The sequence below is a fragment of the Ovis canadensis genome, chromosome 3 (genome assembly GCF_042477335.2).
Source record: "Ovis canadensis isolate MfBH-ARS-UI-01 breed Bighorn chromosome 3, ARS-UI_OviCan_v2, whole genome shotgun sequence".
Taxonomy (NCBI): domain Eukaryota; kingdom Metazoa; phylum Chordata; class Mammalia; order Artiodactyla; family Bovidae; genus Ovis; species Ovis canadensis.
The window spans coordinates 142,707,221-142,733,303 of record NC_091247.1 but is presented as its reverse complement, the minus strand read 5'-3'; the positions used below and the strand labels follow the sequence as shown (position 1 = coordinate 142,733,303).

The 26,083-nt window shown below is 41.5% G+C and overlaps 1 protein-coding gene and 1 long non-coding RNA gene across 15 annotated transcripts in view; one reads left to right on the top strand and one right to left on the bottom strand.

Moving 5' to 3' along the window:
* LOC138437342 (tubulin alpha-1C chain) overlaps positions 1-26,083 on the top strand; it is a 94,294-nt gene that overhangs the window by 31,373 nt on the left and 36,838 nt on the right. For 4 of the 12 annotated variants that reach the window (XM_069584473.1, XM_069584464.1, XM_069584474.1 and 1 more), the window contains exons 3-6: positions 3,487-3,571; positions 6,688-6,768; positions 8,908-8,983; positions 14,564-14,718. The gene's annotated coding sequence lies outside the window, so the exon portion shown is untranslated. Of the gene's footprint in view, positions 1-1,947; positions 2,182-2,889; positions 3,572-6,687; positions 6,769-8,907; positions 8,984-14,563; positions 14,719-22,129; positions 22,343-26,083 lie in introns of those variants that run through there. The other 8 variants (XM_069584472.1, XM_069584463.1, XM_069584470.1 and 5 more) reach the window with 5 other exon arrangements.
* Positions 8,122-20,730, bottom strand: LOC138437343 (uncharacterized). Of its 3 annotated transcripts, XR_011255881.1 has the most exons (6): positions 20,603-20,710; positions 19,915-20,063; positions 12,642-13,613; positions 11,625-11,704; positions 8,760-8,989; positions 8,122-8,388 (listed from the first exon to the last, which is right to left on the bottom strand). It is a non-coding gene; the product is annotated as an uncharacterized lncRNA (long non-coding RNA). The 3 variants fall into 3 exon arrangements; XR_011255880.1 differs by lacking the exon at positions 12,642-13,613 and having other exon boundaries at positions 20,603-20,730; XR_011255882.1 differs by lacking the exon at positions 12,642-13,613 and having other exon boundaries at positions 8,900-8,989.

Genomic DNA, 26,083 nt, shown 5'->3' with positions numbered 1-26,083 from the left:
AGCACATGCTCCACAGCAAGAGAAGCCCCTGCAATGAGAAGCCCATGCACCGAAAGGAGAGAGTAGCCCCTGCCCCCTGCTCGAAACTAGAGAGAAGGTCTGCACATAGCACAAAGACCCAGTACAGCCAAAAATAAGTAAATACATAAATTTCTTTTTAAAAGTCACCTCTTACACCCTGAAGACAGACCGCCTCCAGTGTGGGGGATACAAAGGGCCCTTGAAGAGATGATGTATGAGCCAGGCCTTAAACACACAATTTGGCCTTCTCAGTGGAGGGAACAGTCTTGGCAAAGGCACCATGTCTGGTGGCAAGAACAAGGATCCTAAATGCCAGACTAAGCTCTGGGAAAATTAATCTCTTTGAGGGTATGGGGTGCTGGGAAAGATACCTAAGTAGGGATAAACTAAAGGATAAGATCCATTTGGAAACTATGTATTATTTTAGAGATATGTTGAAAAATAAAGTAAACAATTTAAATTATCTTTCAGAATCCAGTGAGAAGTTAGTGCTAGATTTTTTAAAAACAGTCTTCAGTTCAGTTCAGTCGCTCAGTCGTGTCCGACTCTTTGCGACCCCATGAATCACAGCACGCCAGGCTTCCCTGTCCATCACCAACTCCCGGAGTTCACTCAGACTCACATCCATCGAGTCAGTGATGCCATCCAGCCATCTCATCCTCTGTCATCCCCTTCTCCTGCCCCCAATCCCTCCCAGCATCAGAGTCTTTTCCAATGAGTCAACTCTTTGCATGAGGTGGCCAAAGTACTGGAGTTTCGGCTTTAGCATCATTCCTTCCAAAGAAATCCCAGGGCTGATCTCCTTCAGAATGGACTGGTTGGATCTCCTTGCAGTCCAAGGGACTCTCAAGAGTCTTCTCCAACACCACACTTCAAAAGCATCAATTCTTCGGCGCTCAGCCTTCTTCACAGTCCAACTCTCACATCCATACATGACCACAGGAAAAACCATAGCCTTGACTAGACGGACCTTAGTTGGCAAGGTAATATCTCTGCTTTTGAATATACTATCTAGATTGGTTATAACTTTTCTTCCAAGGAGTAATGTCTTTTAATTTCATGGCTGCAATCACCATCTGCAGTGATTTTGGAACCCAAAAAAATAAAGTCTGACACTGTTTCCAGTGTTTCCCCATCTATTTCCCATGAAGTGATCTTATTGGGATATAATTCATATACCATACAATTCATATTTTGAAAGCGTACAATTCAGTGGTTTTTTAAATATATTCACAGGGTTACACAAACATTGCCACAATTAATTTTAGAACACTTTTCACCACCTCTCCAAAGAAGCCCCTTTCTAACCTTTCTGCCAACTCCTGGTAATTTACTAGCTTACTCCTATCAGTGTGGGGTTGTTTACTTTGGACATTTCATATAAAAGGATTCAGAGAATATGTGATCTTTTGTGACTGACTTCTTTTATAAATGCTAGATTTTATAAATGCTAGATTTTTCATGATTTGTTATTAAATAACCAATGGTTATACATTTTCAATTGTATTAGGAAGTAATAATAGTAAATATTCAGAAAACAGTCAGTGGGGCAGGACAGTAGTGTAAGGATAAATACTCCAGGCCAGGAATCAGGAGCTTTGAGTTCTTGTCTTTTTTCTGCTCTTAACCAGGTGTGTGATCACGAGAAAGGCAGCACCTCTCTGGGCCCCAGGTCACTATCTGTAAGATAAGAGGAATGGGATTAGAACAGCCATTCTTAACCTTTAACATACAGTAGAATTGCATGTGAAGCTTTTTGAAAAATAAGCAATCCTGGGATCTCATCCCAAGATATTTCAAAAGCTTCTAAGGTTGAGTTTGTTGCTTGACAGGCATTAGGAATTTCAGGGCTTACATGTTCTTTAGGTTTCCTTCTAGATCTGGCATCCTATGAGGTAAATTTATTTACCAGTGCATTTTGCCTAGACCTATGCCTGTGGCTTTTGGTGAAGTCCCTCTGTCTGTGGTCAGTGATTACATCAAATGTGAGGTCCTGGTGATGATGCTCTGGATGCAGCAGTTGCTGGTGGCAGTTGCTGGCTGCTGGGCGCCTGACTTGAACTCATTGTGAGTCATAGTAATAACCAAGAGCAATTTGCCTTCCCAAATACTTCCCTCTCTACCGAGGACAGAAATAACTGAAAATAAGGAACAAGCTATGTGAGTAACTAACACACTTATGGTGTATTGCTAAGCACTGAAATCTGTGAATGTGTGTGTGAGAGAGAGAGACAGGAAGAGGCAGATGGAGAGAGAATGCTTGATGTTTTAAAAGCTCATTTCCCCCTAGACAGCTGGTCAAATTCCTAACTTGTGAGGCTACTTTAAACAAGATGGGAAGAGATACTGAACACTTTTAGGGGAAGTCTTGAGTTCCGTACTTTCTGTTTACAAGAAAAATGTAGACATTTGACCTTCTCCTTGAGTATTAGCAGTTCATCACTCCCATTCCTGTCTATCTCTCTTCAGCTGCCAAATTCCTTCTTAAAGTGGGAGAAGGCGAAGCTAAAATTATAAGCCTGGCCTCTACTTAAGAAAAAGTAGAGAAAGAAACCTCACAAATGTAAATGAATTAACACTCACAATTACCTAATATGCAGTGTTCAAAACAGCCAGGGGGAGTTGCTTGCTTCCTGATTTAGTTTAGTTACGAAATCAGTCTTCAGCGCGTGGTTTTGTGGCCATCTTCTATGCGTGTGTGCTAAGTCACTTCAGTCATGGCTGACTCTTTGTGACCCTATGGACTGTAGCCCGCAAGCCTCCTCTGTCCATAGAATTCTCCAGGCCAGAATACTGGAGTGGGTAGCCTTTCCCTTCTCCAGGGAATCTTCCAACCCAGGGATTGAATCCAGGTCTCCCTCATTGCAGGTGGATTCTTTACCAGCTGAGCCCCAAGGGAAGCCCAAAAATACTGGAGTGGGTAGCTTATCTCTTCTCCAGCTGATCTTCTGACCCAGGAATTGAGCCGGAGTCTCTTGCATTGCCGGTGGATTCTTTACCAACTGAGCTATCAGGGAAGCCCTTAAATCTCATATAAGTCTTACATTATTTTTGTGAAACTATTTGACATTAATGTAATTCCAATAGCACTCTGACGTATATATTCATAAGAAGTGACACATAAGTCTACCTTATTTTAATAACTATATAATATTCTATTCTCTGAATAGAATTTTATTAGCTAGTCCCTATTGATATTGCAAATAATGTTCAGATAGACATGCTTTGTATACTTACCTAGTTATTTCCCTAGGATGCATTTCTAAAAGCAGAGAATGATTACCTGTATTACTGGTATAATGCAGCAAGCTTTCCTCTCCCTGGGTTTTCATGTGATAAATGGGCTGTAAACCTTTATTTCTAGTTCAGTGATGATCTTTTCCTTTCTCATATTCTTTTTTTTTTTTTAGTAGAGTAAAACATACAGCATAAAGTTAACTATTTTAACTATCTTTCTGTGCACAGTTCAGTGACATTAAGTGTATTCACGTGGCTGTGAATGCATCACGGTTATCCATCTCCTGAAGGATGATCAAATTGCACTGTAGAAGTGAGTAACTGCTGCTCCTCACAACTTATTTATCTATGAAACATACATTTGTTGAATAGTCTCATTTGTCAAGTAGTGTACTTGTTACCCATAAATATTATTGAAGGTGGTTTTGTTGCAAATGACAGAAAACCCAACACAAACTGACAAGCAATAGTTTTCTTTCCAAACATAGCTGAACTCAATTGTTTCCGTCACCAAGCTTTTGTTTCTCTCTCTTTCTCTTGGTTGTCGTCTCTCCAACTAGTGCCTTTATTTTCAAACAGATTTATCTCTTGTGGTATGAAAATGACTGTAGCCCTGCACCCTACTGACCATGTGTGGAAGAAAGAGGGAGAGAAAGAAAAGAATTCCTCTTCTAGTAACTGAAGAAAGTCCTGAGATTTACTATGATTGGAAAGACTCAGAGCACATGGCTCCCCTAAACCAGTTAGGTCACTGGAAACAGGACAATAACTGGCTGATTTAGGCCTGTGTCTTTTCCTCCACCCTGGGACAGGGTGTTGGGGAAGCCCCATCCAGATCACAAACCTCGAGAGCAGAGAATTCAGGAAGAAAATCAAGCCTGTTGCCAAAAGAACAGGAAGGGACACTGTGGTGACAAAAATAATGGCCACTTCCATCCAGAAGTAGAGCGAACATGTCATAGAAGAAACCATGCCACACATCACATAAATGTACTTAAAGAAGAGAGGATGTGAAGTTTTGTTCAGTATGGTGGTAATTTAGTTGCTCAGTCGTGTCCAACTCTTGCGGCCCTGTGGTTCCTTTGCCGGGCTCCTCTGTCCATGGGATTCTCCAAGCAAGAATATTGAAGTGGCTTGCCATTTCCTTCTCCAGGGATCTTCCCAACCTAGGCATCGAACCCAGTCTCCTGCATTGCAGACAGATTCTTTACTGACTGAGTTAAAAAGCATATATAATGCCTTGTACTGTACTGAGTACTGATGCTATAATATGTTAAAAAAAATTCAGCCTTGGCCAGCAGGAAATTTATAGTCTAATGAGGAAACAGACATATAAACAAGTCTAATAGGCTGAGTGTCAGGAGAGGTGGGCTTGCTGCAAAAGCCCAGACAGGGCACCCACAGCCTGAGAACCCAGGAAAGTCTTCCTAGAATAAATGACACCTGAGCTGAATCTTGCTATATGACATGAAGAAGGTGGAAAGAGACTTTAGGGTAAAGAAAACTGAATGAAATGGTTAGAGGGGAATTATAAATGGTTCAGTATCCCAAAACTAACATCTGTGGAATGTTACTATATGCTAGATACTTCTCAGCCCTTTTCCTATAATATTTCATATAATTGATATATTCAGAGAATATCAAATAACCTAGCATCCTAGAAGGAAGGTGCATGAGAAGAAAAATAAAACATAGCAAAAACAAGCAAACAAACACCCAAAGATCAGGCTGATAAAAACAGGTTGGAATCAGATTATGGAAGGGCTTTCAATATCTCTATTAAACCTAATTCAGTAGGTATTAGGAGCTAATGAAAATTTTAGGGCAAGGGTTTGACCTGACCAAAGCTATACTTTATAAACATTTTCCAGATTCAATACGTCCAAGATGGCAGAGAGCAGAAAGAATTATATATGGACAACTGTTGAAGAGGTTGCAAAAGTATGCCAACCAGAGGTCAAGAGTCCCCTTCTGCCCCCGTGACTCTCAGACACTGGCTGATCTTCTTGAAAATGCTCTTCCTAATGCCATCTAAAATCTTTGCTTTATTGGACCAACCAGACATTCTTAATCTCTACAGAAAATACCCTTCTCTTCCTTGCCTTAACTAAAAGTTGTTTTTTGTTTTGTTTTGTTTTCTTCTCTCAAGAATTCACTTCTACTGACCCCCTTCAGCAGAGGTAATTGATCATCCCACTGGACTAGAACTAATCCATTTAAAAACCATTTCTAGCCACTTCCCTCTTCCCATGAGGACCATCCAACCCTCCCCCTCATCTTCCAGGCTTCACTTATTCTCCCCTCTTCAAATTATGCTCTACTGAATGTTCTTTGGCAATTATCATCTAGATGCTAAATCCAATGGGTTTCATGTTTTTAACTTGGGACATTTGATTCTATTGACCCACTGTTTCTTCACAGATTCTCCAGAAATTATTTTTCCCTGTTTCTCCTCATACGCCTCTGGCCATTCTTCTCAATCTCTTTTGCAAGTTCTTCCTATCCCCACTTCTTAAACGGAAGTATGCCTTGGGCTTCTTCCTCCACCATCTTCCCTTCTCACCTGCCATGCTCCTTCAATGCTTTGAATCATCACCCACGTGCTGGTGAGCTGACAGCTCACAAATCCACACCACCCACCCCAGGTGCTCCCCTTAGCTTTAAAGATCTATGTGTCCAATTGTCTACTACACAGCACTAAGTTGATGTTTCACTGAAAGTCCAATTCTGCATCCCTGAAAGAGTAAACTCTTTCCCATCTCCCCACCCACCCAAGCGAAAAACTGGGAGTCACTGCAGTTCTTCAGTTTCACTAACCACTTATAATCAGTCACTGAGTACTGTTCATTCTGCCTGTTTGGTATCTCTCATAGCTCTCTTCTCTCTATTCTCATTATAGTTTCTTTAATTTAGCACCTCATTGTTTATTTGCCAAATTGTGCCCAACTCTTTTGTGACCCCCATGGATGGTAGGTAGCCTGCCCACCTCCTCTGTCCGTGGGATTCTCCAGGCAAGAATACTGGAGTGGGTTGCCATTTCCGTCTCCAGGGGATCTTCCCAACCCAGAGATCAAACCCGCATCTGCATTGGCAGGTGGGTTCTTTACCACTGGGCCACCTGGGAAGCCTTAGCATATTATCATGATCCTTTACCAAAATGTTAGCTCTTTTTTTTGAAGATTTTCAGCTATAAATGGAGTGTAATAAAACCCTAGATATCGATCATCTGAGCTGAATAATTATTAACTTTCTGCCGTAGCTACTTCATCTATTATTTCTACCATGTTTTAGAGCAAATCCAGACACCATGACATGTCACTCATAAACATTTCAGTATGCTGTTGTGTTATACTACCACAGTAGCATTTTCACACCTAACCAAGTTAACAAGACGCCTTAATATTATCTAATACTATGTTTTTCTTCCAGATGTTCTGTTTGGAGCTGGCCTGTTTGAATCAAGATCCTGACAAGGTCCACACACTGCATGAAGTTGAAGCCTCTTGGAAAGTAAAACAGTTCCCCTTCCTTGATCCTTCCCACTGAAATATTTTTAAAATTAATTAATTTTTTGACCACACCTTGTGGTTTGCAGGATCTTAGTCTCTCCACTAGGAATTGAACCTGGCCACCTGCAGTGGAAGTGTGGAGTCTTAACCACTGGACCACCAGGGAGTTCCCCCTCCTGGCTCTTTAAAGAGATTGAATTAGCTGTCTTGTCTCACCTAAATTTTTGCATTGTCTTTCTGTCTTGGGTCTTGCTTCTTCCTACCTCTTCCCATTCTATCTTCTACGCTGCCGTCAGAGCCATCTTTCAAAACCAGTTTGGATCATGTTACTCCCCTGTTTGAAACTCTTCAAAGGTCCCCATGAGCTGCCACAGTAAAATCTAAACTTCTTCATTTGTCATATAATGTTTTCACTGATCTCTACCTAAATTTCCAGATTAGTGCGATGCTTCCTCATACTAAGCAGACCAAAAAACCCCCGCCCCCCTCCCCCCTGCCCCCAACCAAGCACCAGACTCACTGTCTATCCGAATGCCATGCACTCGCCTCACTCCACCTGGAAAATAACCTTCATTTCCCAAAGCTCAGCTCAAGTATTACCTCTTCCATGACATTTTTCTGATTCCTTAAACCCCCACCAAGGTAAATTGACCATCTCCTCTTCCATCCTGGTTCCCACCATGCTCCACTGCTCCTAAGCAATTTACACTTCTGGTTCTTTCTAAAGCTCCTTGAGGCTGGGTCCAACTCATTGTAGTAGTGTTAACAGCTTTCAGGGGATTAGCAAAACATGGGCTTTTATTAAAAGGTTGTAAGTGAGTGAATGATAAATGAAGGGATTTACATTCCAACCTAGAAACACTAGATTTGTTCCAAGAAGAAATTCCTGACAGTCTCTACTGCGCACAGTTCTCAAGGCTGTAGGCACAGACAGGCTTACGTCAAAGACAGGCCCACTCCTATTTGAGAGCAGGGCCCCAGACCTCAGCCTACTGAGTGTCAGCCTGGGCCACTGTGAGAGGCAGGTGGCATTGGGTGACTCAGGTTCTATTACAAGACCATTGGGTTGGTTCTTAGTAAAGGGACGCATTTCTGAAAACATAGCTCTTGGGTGAGAGGAATTTCTTCCTTGGAGAAAGCAAGTTGCTTTCCTGGCCAATAAAGCTTCTTATCAAGCATAGGCTAAACCAGGAAAAGGCATGTTAGTGACAAAGCTGATTAGCAAGCTATTGTTCGGCACCATGTGTTTAAAGCCTGTGAACTAATTTCATAACACCACGCCTGTCGCCTCCTTCTCTCAGCCTGTGTTTTTCAGTCTTCCAAAGAAAGATACTAGACTAGATGATCTCTTAGATTCTTTCCAGTCGTAAAATTTTATTATCTAATTCTTATATAATACCAGTGTAACATGATATGATAAAGGTTCAAGAATTATCGATGGCATTTTACAGATACGGAAACTGAAGGCAGGGGGTGAGGGATTTGCTTCAGAAGCATGGACGCAGTGCCAGGGCCTGAATCCTCTAGAGCTCTGTCTTATGAAGCAATGAGTATTTGCTGCTCCTGGGTAGAACTGCAGTGTCTTTCCCTTTAGTAAGCTGGTCTGTTTCCCCCCCAAGGCCTGCAGGAGAAAAAAAAAAAGAGTATTAATATGAAAGATATAAATTAAATGTTAGTGTACACTTATTCTACTCACACAGCCTATGAGGGTTTGAATCTCACAGTATTGAAAGTAAGAAAAGTCAGCGGTGCTGAGACTGCCAGGGGCCAAGTAAGAAGGAGGCTAGAGGGGAAGGAGAACAGATTTGAGCGGCTGGGGATGCCTTTCTGTGTCTGTGGACTGGGAATGGGGGTGGGGAGCTGACTCCAAGGGCGTAAAGACAAGGTTGGCCTCATCTCTTCCTCTCTGTTCTTGGCAATAGCCAGCCTAGCTAGGAAGAGCAATCTGTCAAGTCTAATTAGAGTAGAAGAAAGTGAACAATGAGCGCCCACCTCGAAAATGACAGCCCAGCTTAATGGTGTGGAGGAGCTTGGGAGGGAGGCGTGCTTTGTCTGCTTGGAACTGGTTCCTTTAAATATGAATCCCTTCTGAACTCAAACTGCAAAACAACTTAAACTGGATTCTTCCTTACTTCACTAGAAATCTTCAGGTCCCTGCGCCTTTGAACACAGGCACATCCAGCAAAAGCAGATGAGAACCTGGCTCTGTTTCAAAGGTGAGGCTGTAATTGAAAACAGTTAGATCATGCGGCGTGCTGCTGTGGTAGGCAACTGATATTTATTAATGTGTTCATGTTTCTTTTTTGTGCTTAATTACATTGGTGATAGTATTTCTCTTATTATTTTTGCAATCCTTTTTATTATAAGGTTTATAATTGGCTACTCAAATTTCAGAACAGCCTGAAATTTTAGTAGGACCACAAATAAGCACATTTTAAGATGCAAAAAAAAAAAAAAAAGGGTAATGCATTTTTGGCTTATACTTTAAATGGCCTCTCTGTTCAGATATTGTAGTTTTTGTATCAAAAGTAGGTTTTATAAGAAAAGAATATATTTTATAGATGGAATCAAACAGATATATTCCTTAAAATAAATACATGAATACAGGTTATTTAAGCTTAAAAACTACACATGTGCATAACTATAGCTTCAAGTAATGGAGGCCTATTATTAGCAAATGTTTTCTGAAGATTAATGGTTTGTTAATTTAACTCTGCCTCATTGTGGGGCATTCAGACATCTAAAGGTACATAAAACAATCATTGTCTGAAGTAGAGGAGAGAGAACGGGAAGGAAAGCACAAACACATTGATAAATGTCAGTCTGCATGACTTTGCTGTTCTTTCCTGAGCATTATTTCATTCACTCCTCAAAACACCCTCTGAAGTATGTCACTATTATCTTGATAGATAAAGAAACTAGGGCCCTGAGAAATTAGCCCAAGGTTACAGAGAAAGGCAGAGTCAGGCCTTGTACCCAGTCATCTGGCTCCAAGCCTAGTGTACTTCGCAGCCCTGTAGCGCTGGTAGAGTCAGGAAACATTACATTTAAAAAACCATACAACTGATAATGATAATGCCAGCACGAGGAATCTCTTCTAATCTATTGGTCTCTTAGGGACATGAATGAAGTAGTGGATTTTAGTTTGTGTATTTGTATCATTTACTTTTTGTTGCTAACCTTTCATTTTCTAACAGTATCACTTGTTTCTTTTCTGTCCTTTTTTCTCTTATATACACATTAATTTAATAAAAAGATAACAAAGAAGTCTGCCAATACTGTGCACCTCAGCCTGGACCCAGTCCTCTCTCCGGATAAACCTATTATCAATTTGAGGTGTAACCAGTTGTTTCCTGTGTGTGTTTGCATAGATGTGTGTATATTCGTATTATACTGTTTCGTATCTAAAACATAAATGGCACCATGGTTGTACTTTTTATTCTACAGCTTGCTCACCTTTCTTTTTTTAACTTACTATGCCTTGTGGAGATCTTTTCTTAGCCACGTATTTAAATCTAATTCATTCTTTTCGTTACATCACATAGCATTTCCTTTTACTGTTTCCTCTCTACCTTGCCTTAGCTTTTGAAATGGCTTATTCCATAGTGAGTCAACATTTAATTGTATCTGCATTTATGGGACAAGTAGAGACAAGCATAAGCTTTACGGCTCACTGGAGTGTTAGTAAAAGAAGAAAGAAACATAAGAACTCATACCAACACTCTCAGTGGAGGTGAGATGCTTAGGGCAAGGACAGTGTTATCAGATTTGTTGCCTCTCAGCTAAGAAGTTTAGCATTTACTTTTTAAAAAATCAGCCTGTTCTCCAGAGATATATTCCTTATATATAAGAGACAATAGCAACATACTTGACAGTGCTATGGGGATTAAATGAGATAACATATAGGAAAGAACATCAAAACCACGCAAACTGAAATGTGTACGTTATGAACTGTGTTTGCTTACTTTCCTCCCTCTCTCCCTCCCACTCCAGATATTATGCTATGAGGCAGCCCCTCAAAGAAGGTAGTAAATGGAACTAGAAGTGTTGTTATTAGATACTCTGGAGCAGGAATGTACTTCAGAGCATGCACCTTGGAGCTGGATCTCTCTCTAGATTCAAGTCCCTGATGTGACTCTCTATTAGTTGTGTGGCTTGAATAATATCTTGTCATATGTAAAATAGCGATAGTAATAATAATAAACCAAGCCTGTTGGGCTGCGGTGAGGTTTAAATGAGGTGATTTGTGTGACGTATTCACACAGTTTCTGGTCTAGGAAAGTCAGCTGCCGTGGTCATTATCAGAGAAACTGCAGCATCCCCACTTGCATTTTCTGTCCACAGAGTACCACTAGCCATTTTCTTCAGGGTGACAAAAAAGGCAGGCCTAATCTCAGGATTAAAGCACAGCACATATATATATATATATATATATATATATATATATGTGTGTGTGTGTGTGTGTGTGTGTGTGTGTGTGTGTGTGTGTGTGTATATATTTTAAGATAGAATTCCCTGAGCACCTACTGTCTAATACCTGCTGGCCACACTGCAAAACATAAAGGAAGTGCAAGCAAGACATGGCTCTTGCCCCCAAAGTGCTTATTAGTTGTTAAATTGCAATGCCTTAATGTATGAGCTTAACACTGGAAAGACCTTTGAATCGGTCAGATGAAAGGCATTCTGTAATATACCCTCTGGGTAACAGGTAATAACCTAAACACAGGGTAGTATTATGACTATACATGCCCAGTGCTATTTTATCCAATTTTTCTGTTAATTACAAAGATATATATAATCCTTTAACACCTGCTCATTCGTTTCTTGTCTAGCTTCAGAATCATTTTAGAAGCTTACCTGTAGAACTTGGGCCATCAGATCACGTACTTACACTGGGCTGCTTCCCTGGCTGGAGGTTGTTCTCACTTCCTCGCTTCCTGAATACAAATGTGCAGATATTCTGTTACTCTGGGCAAAATACCTGACATTTAGTGAGTACATAAAATCCCCAAAAGTTGGAATTGTCTTAAAGAGCCTGAGGATGCCACTTGAAGGGACCGAAGGTACTTTATTTTGGGAGGAAATGAACCTATAGCATTTCCAAAATATTAGGCTAGCCCTCAGCCCATTAAGCTTCCTCTGACCAACAGAGCCCATTTTCAAACAGAAATTCCAACTGGATATAAAAGGCCACCTCAGCTGTCAAGCACGGAAGCCATGTGTAGCTTTGGTTTAAGAATCAGTCCAGGGAGCAGATGCTCTGAGTGCCTGGGGTGTGGCAGGCCTATTCCTGATACAAGAACAAACATCCTTTCTCTTAATTCCACACATAAGTCAGACAATACTGAATGTCTTTATCTTTAAAGGAGCTATATTAAATCATTCTTATGAGAAAAAAAATCACTTGTAATATAAAAAAGTGTGACTTCTCAGAGAGCCCTTATTTCTTAGCAGACAAAGGAATATGCTCATTAAATCATACCTGTGAGGAAGAAATTATTAAGAATAGAGTGCACGACATCTATTATTAGGTTGAGAAGGATTCAAAGCACTGTCTCTATTACCCCTTTCTGAAGATGACCTTTCTTTATATTTTTATTTGATAAGGAGGGGCATCTTTTTGAAATTTTTGCCTAGAAACCCAGAATAAAACTTACAGCGTGTTAGAATTGTAATGAGTTTGCCCCTGCATTTCACAGTCAGAGTTCAGGGCTCTGAAAAATATGCTGTCCAAATTTTTATTGGGAATTAACATTTTTTTGCCTTCCTCTGAGAGATGAAAGCAGCTGGTTATGAGACTTAAGAGAGAGCCTATTTTCCAAGGAAGAACAAAGAGAAAGCAGGCACCCCTCCCCCTCGGAAAAGCCACTTTGCCTTGTCGGAGCCGACTGCTTCTGAGGACTGTGACAGGAGAGGCTCAGAGCTGTGTCCCTGCCGACTGGTTTACTAACGCATGGTTCAGCAGTCCTGGGGATGGGGAGGTGTGTGCCCACGCGGTGTTAATGTTATCAGCTGCCCTGTTCCTGCGTCCTCTCCCCAAGGACACTTTTGTAACACTGAGGGAGACAGCTCCTCCTTTATTTCTGTTTCTCTGCAGATAAACAATCGTCAGGCATGTCTTGGACCCTGTCCCTGACTCAGTCAAGTTACTGTATATCCATTACTCTTCTTTGTACTCCAGACACTGTGCTCTCAGTGTTCCTTTGGTTGGATCCAGATTGTGAAGGCTACAGTAGTCATAAACAGGACTTGGGGGCCCAGCTTTCCTTCTTTCTGGACCCTCATGAAGCTTCTCCTTCAGTCAGGTTCCTAATTTCTGGTGCTAATGCTCAAAAGAGAGGGCCTGCTTTGAACCAGAGCCTATAATAAATGCCTGCAGCTATGCCTTGATGGGAGATGGAAATTTTCATGTCAAGAGAACATCGATCTGATAAACAGCGTGACTAATCTAAATAAAATTGTCCACCTATGGGTCTTCACTCCCTTAAAAGAAGACATAGAGGGGTGTACAACTCTTAGGCTTAATGCACTGAATCTCTGCAAGTAGAAGGGAGGAGAAGGTTATTAGCACACCATCTGGGCAAAGTGAAGGACAGGGCTCTGTAGGGGAAAGCATCAGCTTAATGAAGGGCAACCTAAAACTCTATACAGCATAAAAGGAAGGAGGCTGCGCTTTGGCATCATCTTGCAGGTTAACAGTTCCCAACAATCGCGCTGGGTCAGGAGCAGAAACGCAACCGTCATCTTCTATCCGCCGGCTTCAGCCATAGGGGGAGAAAGGTGGTACCACACTTTTCTCCCAGTGGATGACGATGACGTATTCTAGGCCGATGACTGCGGAGGCTCCTGTCAAATGAGTGAAGAGAAAAAGGAAGTGGGGAGAGGAGGAGGGACTCTAGAAATGAAACTGCAACAACCCTGGAATAAAAATGAGGGGCCATAATGAGAAATGATAAGCACAATCACCTTGAAATTCAACCTTCTGCCCGTTTTTTTCCAATTTGCTTCTGATCACCTCTTTTATTATTTTGTAAATAAAGCAGGGTGGGATAAATGAAAGAGAGCACCTATAGGGTTCTATTTTTCACTCTCCTTTATGAATTGCTTTAAATAACAATTATACCATAATAATAAAATCCACCATTTTTGGCTTTAGGAAGTGTTAACAACAGTGAAGGTCTTTGAAACACTGTGTTCCCAAACCACAACGGGCCTCTAAGATTTCTCTTCTATACAGAAAGACTTATCTGGTTGTGCCCATTACATTCAGCTTTGTTGGGGAAGGGGCATAACGTGCAGCATCTTGACTGTAAATGTCTGTGGGGAGTAAGTGTCCAGGGAGCCACGCCGCAGCCTCTTGCAAGATCCGAGCTTTTTCTCTTTCGACCAGCAGGCGGCGCTGTTTTCCACGGCCACCGCCCCGCCCGCCTCTAAGGTCACTTCCGCTGCGGCCCAGCGAGGCTCTCCCTTGCCCCTCCTTGTTGGTCTATTTGAGGCTGCCTTTCTTCACCTAGCACACCTTGCTAGCGTTTCTGAACCACTGTGCTCTTGTGACAGTTTATGCTACTTGAGAGCTTCCTTCCTGAATCATTTGTGAGAGTGGAAATTCTTAAGAAAACAAAACAACCCCCGCCCCCAAACCCCGTATTTGGTATTGCGTCATCGCTGATTTTTTTTAAACATCTCAAATGCATTTCAATATAAGTCAAATAAAAAAAGCTTCTGACTCAACAAAGAAGACAATATATGTTGAAACAATGCTTTAAAAAACAAATTCCCCTTCCTGTTTATTCCAGAAGCTTCTCCTGGTTTAGAGAGCGGGTCGCGAAAATTCAGCTGCGGCGCCATCTGCTGGAAGCGCCGCGACGCTGCAAGGAGCTTGCCGGGGAAGGAGGAGACGGGCTGCAGGTGAACGTCCGACCCTTTGCCCAGAGAAAGCTCTGACACCAAGGTAACAGTCAAATACAGTCCGTTTATCTAAAAAGAGACCAAATTGACCCTGCAAGAAAATGGCCTCAGTTTTGAGGAGCCCTCCGGCCTAAGTGAACTGGCATATGTTATATGGGTGTTAGGAAAACCTGGGGCTTCCCGAGAAGAGGAGGCTTAATTCATTTCATTACCCGGCCCCCAGCCTGCCATGTTCTCAGGTGCAACGCTGAAAACTAAAACCGTATTTTCCATCAGTGCACATGAGGAGGTATAAGGTGCACAAGTCACAATGTATTTGTTCTGTTGAATGGAACTGATTTTGCTGAATGGAAGGAATTTTAAAAGATGAAGAGGGTGACAGAAATTAAATTAATGTGGGAGTGGGGATGTGTTGGAATGTGGCCTTGGCCATGGTTTGATACAAGGTCACTAAGGCACCCTACCATTTCCAAACTCTTAAGTCAGTTCTGATTTACTTGATGATTTTTCTATTTAGGAGACTGCAGGTTTTTTCCACACCAGGATCTAAACCTATTTGCAAACACATTTATATACATACTCCAAAACAAACCTCAATTTACCATTGCTGGGAACTTTGTTAAAGGCTACAATCAGAAAACTCCTGGGGAACTGGAAGAAAGCAGGATTTAGAGCAGAAATACAATTGGCCCACCCATCTGGAAAAATATGGTGTCACTGATAGGAAACATTTGTAATAGGAAAGTGTTATCAATCATAGTCCTCACCCTCCAGAGCTTGATAATAACATTCTAACAAAAATGAGTTTTTGTTTTCTGGAATGAGCTCATAATGGGTTTCCTGAAAAAGATGAAGTAGCTTTACCAACAATATAAACCTGTTGGAACCTAACTGGTGATGTAGTTCTTGGGGTCCATGTCATGTCACTTTCGTATGCAGTCAGTGTTTTATAGAGACATCCTTTGGTGCTTGTATATCTAAGCCCTCATGTATGAGACCTACCTGATTCTACTGCCGTAGTGAATAGTGTCACAGAGAAAATGTTAACCCTCCAAATGGATGCTGGAAGAAAATAAACTAGGAAATCAGGATGAGAAATAAAATGACACTCCACTGTGATGATGTAAGAAATGACTGTATCAGAGAAGATTCAGGATATTTTCTATTTTGAATGAGCAAAGAGTTATTGAGTGTCAAATTGTCACCAGTAGAGGAATTCTTTAGTGGCTGATGCCGCATCTGTTAGACCTCGCTTCTACTACAGTATTTGTTGAGGAGAGTCTTTAATAGAAATCAACAACTTATAACACATCAGTAGAGTGCGTGGTGACATGCCCTGGAATTGAGCGTCTCTTGGTGAAGGTGCTTTCACGGTCTCGGTTGGAACAGTGCAGGAGGGCAGCGGAGGTGGAGCCTTGAGGCCCAGGCAGTCTAAGCCCTCTTGGTCCCTTCCTTGTGCATGGCACAAAGCAGCCCCTAGAAACTGAATTTTTTCTATGGTGTTTCTTCTTTCGTTAACTTGTTTGTTTAGAGGGTGCCTGCACCCTCAGAACAGAGCCATGTGTACAACCTGCCCTGGCCTTCCTCACAGATGTCTCAAGAGTATTCATTGGGCACTATTTCTGGTGAACCCAATATAAAAAGTCTACCCATTCCCCCAGCAGTTGAGCTTGGGATTCAAATATTTTGTGTTTGGCAAAAAAAAAAAAACACACACACACACACACACAAGGGAAATTTTTTCTAGAGATGACCTCTCCCTTGACTTTCAGCCTGTTCTAAATTGGGGTTTTGAGAGAAATGTGATCCTTCGTTCAAAGACATGAAAGAGGTTGAGCTTAGTAGAAGTTTCTACCTGGACCTTAGGGTTGGGTAAGTGTGTCTCTTGTGATGAAAATCCTGACTTCACAGAGGACTTGCCTTAACGTCAGTTCAACTCACGGTTGTTCTCTCAGCACCAGTCAGTCGTCTTCTCCTCCCTCCCTGCAAAATACCAGGCTAACTCCTGCTCATCAGTGGGTCTTGTCCTTCTGGCTGCTTCCTCCAGGATTTCCTTGACTTCCCCAGGTGAAGGGAGGGTGCCCCTGCTGAGCTCCCTTCACCCTGTGGTTCCCCATCATAGCTCTGTCATGTATTGTCATTGCTTATCTGTCTCCCATTACAGACTCTTACATCCTGTGAAGACAGGGTTAAGGCTATTATTATGTTTATTTTGCATCCTCAATGCCCTAATTAGTGCTTCAGATCAAGCAGATAATTAGATAGGATTTCAGCATATAGAGACGACAAGGAAGGGTATTTCTGATGGAGGGACTAACATGGACACACACAGGTATAGACTTGGAAGAATGGCCAGAAGCCTGAGTGTGGTTTGGCCAAAGCCTGAAGCCCCTAGCTCCATTTTTAAATTAAAGGCAAAGGCTAAGAGGAGATTAGGTGGGAAAGAGTCTGAGGTGGTTAAGAATATTGTGAATGTTTGTTTAAGGCAGTGGTCATCAGAAGTTGGAATAGTTGCGAATGATGACATTTCTGGTGTATTGTCTATCAGATAAGTACTGTACGTGTATTTTCATCAGCAAGGAGGAGTCACAGAGCTAGCCCATTTTCCTTATGAAAAATACCACTACGTTGGCAAAACTGGTCTACGTGATCAAACTAGGCAGTTAAGCAGGCTTATTTTCTATTAGGAAAAGTTAGCCTCCATTAAAAAAAATTTTTGGTAATTGTTTATTTTTGGTAGTGCTGGTGGGTCTTTGCTGCTGTGAGGGCTTTCTCTAGTTGTGGTGAGCAGAGGCTACTCTAGTTGCAGAGCGCTGGCTTCTCATTGCAGTGGCTTCTCTTGTTGCTGAGCACAGCCTCTAGAGTGTGTGGGCTTCAATATTTGCAGCACGTGGAGCAAATAGCTGGGCTCCTGGGCTCTGGAGCACAGGCTCAAGAGTTGTGGTCACAGGCTTAGTTGCTCTTTGGCATATGGGATCTGTCCGGATCAGGGATCGAACCAGTGTCTCCTGCATTGTCGAATAGATTCTTTACCACTGAGCCACCTGGGAAGACCCTAGCTCTGTTTTTAAATTAAGAACACTATATTACTTGAAGGTCTTCCAGCACCTCACTTGTGACTTCTAATTCTAAGACAGTCACTGTCCAGGGCACAGAGGGTTGCTGGGAATCTGTTCAGGGGATGAAATAAGGCGCTGCCCTTTTTGGCATTTCTTACCGGGATCTCAAGAGACTCTGCCTCGGGCATAGTCCATTCTCAAATCATCCCTTCCTTTGGTAACAAATCAGAGTTCAAGGTGGCTGAGGAGTGCCTTTCTCTTGTGAGGGGTCAGAACAGTTGGAAAGAGGAGGCTGGAAAAGAGAAGTCAGCTCCATGTGAGCCGTGCCCCGACAGATCACTTCCAGGAGAGGACACATTTGGTAGCTCAGAATCTGGAAATGGAGCCTCTTATACCATCTGTGCTGTGTACCCTAGATCCCAGCTTGAAGGCTGTGTTTCTGTTTTCATTGTTATTTTAGTTATTTATTTGGCTATGCTGGGTGCTAGGTCTTAGTTGTAGCACATGGGATCTTCCTTGAAGCATGCCCGATCTTTAATTGCAGCATGTGGGTGGGCTCTTAATTCCCTTACCAGGAATAGATGGAAGTTGGGCCCTCTGCATTGGGAGCGTAGGCTGTTAACCACTGGACCACCGGGGAAGTCCCTGAAGACTATGGTTTTTAAAAAAACCTGGATTTTATTCTACAGAAAAGTGGTCTCCAGAGTAGAGTATATAAAAGGTACAGAAAAGAAGTATTACAAATCCTACTTGTTAAATGTCATCCTCTTAAACTCTCTATATTGGTAGATGTTTATGATTTATAGAAAATAGAAGTATAATGCTACTGCTAAGTCACTTCAGTCGTGTCTGACTCTGTGCGACGCCATAGACGGCAGCCCACCAGGCTCCCCCGTCCCTGGGATTCTCCAGGCAAGAACACTGGAGTGGGTTGCCATTTCCTTCTCCAATACATGAAAGTGAAAAGTGAAAGTGAAGTTGCTCAGTTGTGTCTGACTCTTAGCAACCCGATGGACTGCAGCCCACCAGGCTCTTTCGTTCATAGGATTTTCCAGGCAAGAGTACTGGAGTGGGGTGCCATTGCCTTCTCCAAGAAGTATAATAGTGTATAAATAATTTAAAAATAACGTGTGTGTGTGTATCAGAGGATGTGCAAACATTAGTCCACTGACAGGCACATGCAATTTAAAAAAGCCCGTGGACTACTTTTAGGGACAGTGAAGAGTCACTGAAGGTTTCCAAGTGAGGTAGTGAAGATGAGCGCCGTCGTTGCCTACATCTGAGAGTGAGGAGCAGTGTCTGGCATCCAGGGAAACACGTGGAGGTACTCCCTCCTTCAGAGCTGGCAGCCTGGCTGACAGGTGCAAGAGCAAGTAACGATAGTGAGTGCTTGGCTAAGCAAAGGGAGGACCAAAAGGCATCACTTTACAAGAATGTGGAGGGGCTTCTCTGGTGGCTCAGTGGTAAAGAGTCCGCCTGCTAATGCAGGAGACACGGATTCGATCCCTGACTTGGGAGGATTCCACATGCCTCGGAGCAGCTAAGCCTGTGTGTCGCAAATGCTGAGCCCATGCACTCGGAGCCCACGCTCTGCAGCTAGGGGGCCACCAGAGCAGGAGGCCTGAGCGCTGCAGCTGGAGTGGCCCCTGCTCCCCCAGCGAGAGAGAGCCTCACAGCAGCAGAGACGCCACTCGGCCAGAAATAACAAATACATAAGTTTTTAAAACTGAAAGCATGTGGAAAGAGCAGTTGTTTTTTATTGTTTTTAAAGATGTATTTCCTACAGAAAGCTGAATTTTCAGTAAAGCCCTAAGATGGTGATAGTCTTGCCTTGCTATTTTCATTTCAAATTCCAAGCATTCTATTTAGTCTTTCCTTTTTCTCTGTCTTGAACCACCACATTTATGTTTTATTTCTGATTGGGGCGGGGATCGTGCTCTTCTGTTCTTAGAAGAAATACCTAAAAGCTGAGAGTTTGTGATTAAGACGGGTTTATCTATTGTGTTGGTCTTTCAGAAGATACCAACATAATGGTTAAAACGTCCAGGGAAAAAGGAAGTTAGGGGAATAATTTCAGTAGCTTCTCCATATTTAGAGATTCTACTGTGATCAGAAGTTCCCAGAGAGAGAGGCATTTTTAAAAGTTCCCAAAGAACATCATAAATAAGGCATAATGATACCTTAACAGTTGTGTATAATAGATGCACTCTCAGAGGATTTTCATGGTATTATCCTTGCATTCTCACCAGTTATGTCTCTGTTGAGTGTGAGGATGATAAAAGAGGTCCGAAAGAGTCCCAGGCTCCATCTGGATGGAAGCTTAGACTTCCTGAAAAACAAAAACACTGTTGGAAAAGAACCCTGAAACGTTCGTCTAGATGCTTACTCCTACCCCTCCCTACTCACAGTAACACCATAGGTATTATTTTTTTAATGATATTGATTTTATTGCATCATTTTACTGATTAGAATGCCAGATATAGTGGATATAAATATGAAAAGAATCAAATTCTTACAAATAATACTTTGTTGCTACAGTATTGAATAATTAGTGGAGGTTGCAATTATAGTACAGCTTTAAATAACATTTTATAATGGATTTAACACAATGAACCAACCAGGGCCTAAGGTTTAAAGTTTCTGCAAAGAGAAATCTGGGACAGTGTGAAAACTCAGAAAGTTCATCCTTCAGCTACTTGCTTCATTTAACCGTAAATCCAGCAACAGAAACATTCACAAAACTTGCAGCGACCCCTGATGAGAGATCTTTTAAGAAACAGGCAAAATAATAATATGGAAATTTCCCAGGTAGATTCATTCCATCCCATCCCTGTCTAGTCCTATCCTTCCTGCCCGAGAACTCTGTACCTGAAGTGCCTTATTATGTATCCATAGGCGTTGTTTCAGCCATTTAACAGAAGAAAAAACAAGACTTGGGCAAGATAAATATACTTCCTGAGTACACAGTTGCTAAGTGGCAGACTTAGAATTCAGCTGATGTCTGTTTTACTCAAAGCCTTTTGACTGCCTGGGAGGCAACTGATAATTTTTGATGGGAGAGTCTCAGTAGTGTGGCAGAGTAGAAGACAGATAACACAAGGCTTGCTGCTGCTGCTGCTGCTGCTAAGTCGCTTCAGTCGTGTCCAACTCTGTGTGACCCCATAGACGGCAGCCCACCAGGCTCCCCCGTCCCTGGGGTTCTCCAGGCAATAACACTGGAGCGGGTTGCCATTTCCTTCTCCAACACAGGGTTTAGTCACTCATTATTCAGTTATTTATTGAGAAGGGTGGGACTTCTAGGTGTGGTAGAGTGAGGAGGTGGGCAAATCAACTCTCCCAAAAAGCAACTACAAAGCTGGAAAAAATTGATGAGGACAACCATTTTAGCTCCCTGAAAATCGACGAAAGCCATAGAATAATCTGAGAAGTGTTTGTGTTTGAACAATTGCTGAAATGTAGTAATAACAATGGGAATCTGTGACACGCTTGCTTGAGGATGCTCCCATTTTCCAGCCCTGCTGCCAGCCTTGTCACCATGGAGATTTTGCCTGAGGTGAGGATGCTGTGAGGACTGGCAGCTTTGCTGCCAGAGTCAGAGGGCTCACTTAATAGGGAGCAGGAGAGGACCAATGGTTTTACTAACCCAAGGTTGTAATTGTGGTTAGGAGAAGAGTATTCCTGGCTGAGGTGTGTACATTTGCAGCTGAGAACGGGGCCTAAGATAGCCACATACTCCTGGCTGACCTCAAGGATTTGTACATGGAGGAGCTATGAAAGGGCCCAATGGAAAGTAAAAGTAAAAACTCAAATAGTATTGAAAACAGCCTGAACTTTAAATGTGCTCCCCTGCCCACACACCCATTACCAGAGGACAGAAGCCAATTTCTGTTTGAACAGTAGCTAACCATTAGGCTACTTAGACACAGGGATGACCCCTCGGAAGCCAGACTTAAAAAGTAAAAACAAGAGAAAATAAACTGAGCAGAGATATCAGTAGCCATACCCTCCAAAGGGGACAGATTTAATTGATTTAAGCAACTTACTTAACACACAAACACAGAAGATAGCCTGGAGGGAGAAAAGGAATCCAGAGTTGCTACAACACAGTATTTAAAAATTTAGCTTTCAAATAAAATATGCAGAGATAGGAAAGTATGACCCGTTCTGAGGAAAAGCAAAAAACTCTCTCTGAATGTCCCCAGAAGTTGGATTTAGCAGGCAAAGATATCAAAGCAGTTACGTTCAAAGAACTAAAAGAAATTGTGTTTAAAGAATCAAGAGAAAGTAGGACAGTAATATTAATAAATTAAGATACTCAATAAGAAAATACATTATTTTAAAATTTAAAAATGATTAAGAATGTAGAAATAAGCAATACTTGAAATTTTTTTCCAGGGGTAGAAATAAGTGATGCTTGAAAAATTCACTAGAAGGGCTGAAAAGCAGATTCAAGATAGCAGAGAAAAAGAAGCAGTGAATTTGAAGAGAGAGCAACAGAAGTTATCCACTGAAGAACAGGAAGACTGAGAATGGAACAAAAGTGAACGGAGCCTCAGAGACCTGTGGGACAACAGACCAACATACGTGTAATGGAAGAGGAAAGGAAAGGTTAGAAAAAATATTTGAAAAAATAATGTCTGAAAACTCGGCAAATTTGATTGAAAACATTAATCTACACGTGCATGTAGCTCAACAAACCCAACGAGGATAACTACAGAGATCCACACCTAAACACAGCATGCAAACTGTTAAACAACAAAAAATCTTTAAGGCATCAAAACCACCATTGTGTACAATGGAACATCAGTGTAATTACTAATTTCTCATCTGAAACAGTAAAGGCTGGAAGGCAGTAGAATGGAATTTTCAAAGTATGAAAGACAAAACTGTCTACCGAGAATTCTTTTTCAACCAAGAATTTTATATTCCACAAAGCTGCCTTCAAAAATGAAAGAGAAATTAAGACATACCCAGATAAACAATTTTGAGGAAACTGCCCTCAAGAAATGCTAAAAGCAGTTCTTCAGGCTGACAGGAAACGATATCAGATGATATTAATAACTCAAATCCAAAGGAAGAAATGAATAAAAATTTTTAAAAAGAAGAAGAGCACTGGAAATGGGTTAATATAAAGGATTATATAGTACTATAGCTCTGTATTCAATATTTTATAATATCCTATAAGGGAAAGGAATCTGAAAAGGAATATATATGTATATTTCTGAATCAGTTTGCTGTCCACCTGACACTAACTCAACATTATAAATCAATTAGACTTGAATGGAAAAAAGACAATATAAATATATATTTCTTGTTTCTTTATAAAACATCTTTTAAAAATATTAAATTGTATGAAACAATAATTATAACACTATATTCATGAGTCATAATGTGAAATAATATAATACCTAATAATGGGTAGTATAGATATAACTATATGACAAATAATATTAAGTTTTAATATGAAGATATATTTGAGATATTAATATATATTATAGCACAAAGGAAAGTGTGGGTAGAGTTATATTGGACCAAAGTTTCTATATTTTCCTGAAATTAAGTTAGAATTAATCTGCAATAGATAGTAGTGGGGAGAAGGCAATGGCACCCTGCTCCAGTACTCTTGCTTTGAAAATCCCATGGATGGAGGAGCCTGGTAGGCTGCAGTCCATGGGGTCGCTAAGAGTCGGACACGACTGAGCAACTTCACTTTCACTTTTCACTTTCATGCATTGGAGAAGGAAATGGCAACCCACTCCAGTGTTCTTGCCTGGAGAATCCCAGGGACAGGGGAGCCTGGTGGGCTGCCGTCTATGGGGTCGCACAGAGTTGGACATGACTGAAGCAACTTGGCAGCAGCAGCAGCAGCAGCAGCAGCAGATAGTAGTGAGTTAAGATGTATTTTATAATCTGTATAGTAACCATTAAGAAAATAATTTAAAAATATATGGTAAACCTACATAAGACTTAGATGGCACACTAAATATATTTATTTAACACAAAAGTAGCACTGGTTCAGAGTGGCTATAGTGGAGATAATGAAAAGTGGAAATATAGTAGATATATTTTAAGATAGAGCTAATGGGATTTGCTGACGTACTGTTGGGAGTGATAGTAAAAGACGAGTCAATGATGACTCCAAAGTTTTGGGCCCAGGTGACAGGAAAAATGACATTGCAATTAATTGAGATGGGAAAGGGAGGAGCATGTTTAGGCAGAAGATTAAGAATTTAGGTTTAAGAATCTATTAGATCTCTAAGCAGAGAATTCCAACAGGTAGTTGGATATATGGGTCTGCAATTCTGGAAAGCATTCTGAGTTGGCGACTTACATATCCATTGGTGTTCAGTTCAGTTCAGTCACTCAGTCTTGTCCAACTCTTTGCAACCCTGTGGGCTGCAGCACGCCAGGCTTCCCCGTCCATCACCAACTCCCAGAGCTTGCTCAAACTCATATCCATCAAGTCGGTGATGCCATCTAACCATCTCAGCCTCTGTTGTCCCCTTCACCTCCTGCCTTCAATCTTTCCCAGCATCAGGGTCTTTTCCAATGAATCAGTTCTTCACATCAGGTGGCAAAAGTATTGGAGTTTCAGCTTCAGCATCAGTCTTTCCAGTGAATACTCAGGACTGATCTCCTTCAGGATTGACTGGCTTGATCTCCTTGCAGTTCAGTGACTCTCAAGAGTCTTTGCCAACAGCACACTTCAAAAGCATCAATTCTTCAGCACTCTTCAGCTTCAGCTTTCTATATAGTCCAACTCTCACATCCATAAATGACTACTGGAAAAACCATAGCTTTGACTAGATGGGCCTTTGTTGGCAAAATAATGTCTCTGCTTTTTAATATGCTGTCTAGGTTGGCCATAGCTTTTCTTCCAAGGAGTCTTTAATTTCATGGCTGCAATCACCATCTGTAGTGATTTTATCACAGACAGAAAATAAAGTCTGTCACTATTTCCATTCTTTCCCCATCTATTTGCCATGAAGCAATGGGACCAGATGCTCTGAGCTTAGTTTTTTGAATGTTGAGTTTTAAGTCAGCTTTTTCATTCTCCTATTTCACTTTCATCAAGAACTCTTCAGTTCCTCTTCACTTTCTGCCATAAGGGTGGTGTCATCTGTGTATCTGAGGTTATTGATATTTCTTTTAGCAATCTTGATTCCAGCTTGTGCTTCATCCAGCCTGAAATTTCACATGATGTACTCTGCATAGATGTTAAATAAACAGGGTAACAATATACAGCCCTGGCTTACTCCTTTCCCAATTTGGAACCAGTCTGTTTTTCCTTGTCCAGTTATAACTATTGCTTCTTGACCTGCATACAGATTTCTCAAGAGGCAGGTCAGGTGGTCTGGTATTCCAATCTCTTAAAGAATCTTCCACAGTTTGTTGATCTACAGTCAAAGGCTTTGGCATAGTCAATAAAGCAGAAGTAGATATTTTTCTGGAACTCTTGCTTTCTTGATGATCCAGCAGATGTTGGCAATTTGATCTCTGGTTCCTCTACCTTTTCTAAAACCAGCTTGAACATCTGAAATTTCTCAGTTCACATACTGTTGAAGCCTGGCTTGGAGAATTTTGAGCATTACTTTGTTAGTGTGTGAGATTAGTGCAATTGTGCAGTAGTTTGAGCATTCTTTGGCATTGCCTTTCTTTGGGATTGGAATGAAAACTGACCTTTTCCTGTCCTGTGGCCACTGCTGAGTTTTCCAAATTTGCTGGCATATTGAGTGCAGCACTTTCACAGCATCATCTTATTAAGATTTGAAATAGCTCAACTGGAACTCCATCACCTGCACTAGCTTTGTTTGTAGTGATGCTTCCTAAGGCCCACTTGACTTTGCATTCTAGGATGTCTGGGTTTAGGTGAGTGATCACACTATCGTGGTTATCTGGGTCATGAAGATCTTTTTTTGTATAGTTCTGTGTATTCTTGCCACCCCTTAATAACTTCTCTTCTGTTAGGTCCATACCATTTCTGTCCTTTATTGTGCCCGTCTTTGCATGAAATGTTCCCTTGTTATCTCTAATTTTCTTGAAGAGATCTCTAGTCTTTCCCATTCTATTGTTTTCCTCTATTTCTTTGCACTGATCACTGAAGAAGGCTTTCTTATCTCTTCTTGCTATTCTTTGGAACTCTGCATTCAGATGGGTATATCTTTCCTTTTCTCCTTTGCCTTTCACTTCTTTTCTTAGCTCTTTGTAAGGCCTCCTCAGACAGCCATTTTGCCTTTTTGCATTTCCTTTTCTTGGGGATGGTCTTGATCACTGCCTCCTTGTACAATGTCACGAACCTCCCTCAAAGCAAGAGACTGGAGTCACTGTACATAGAAATGAAAGGAGACC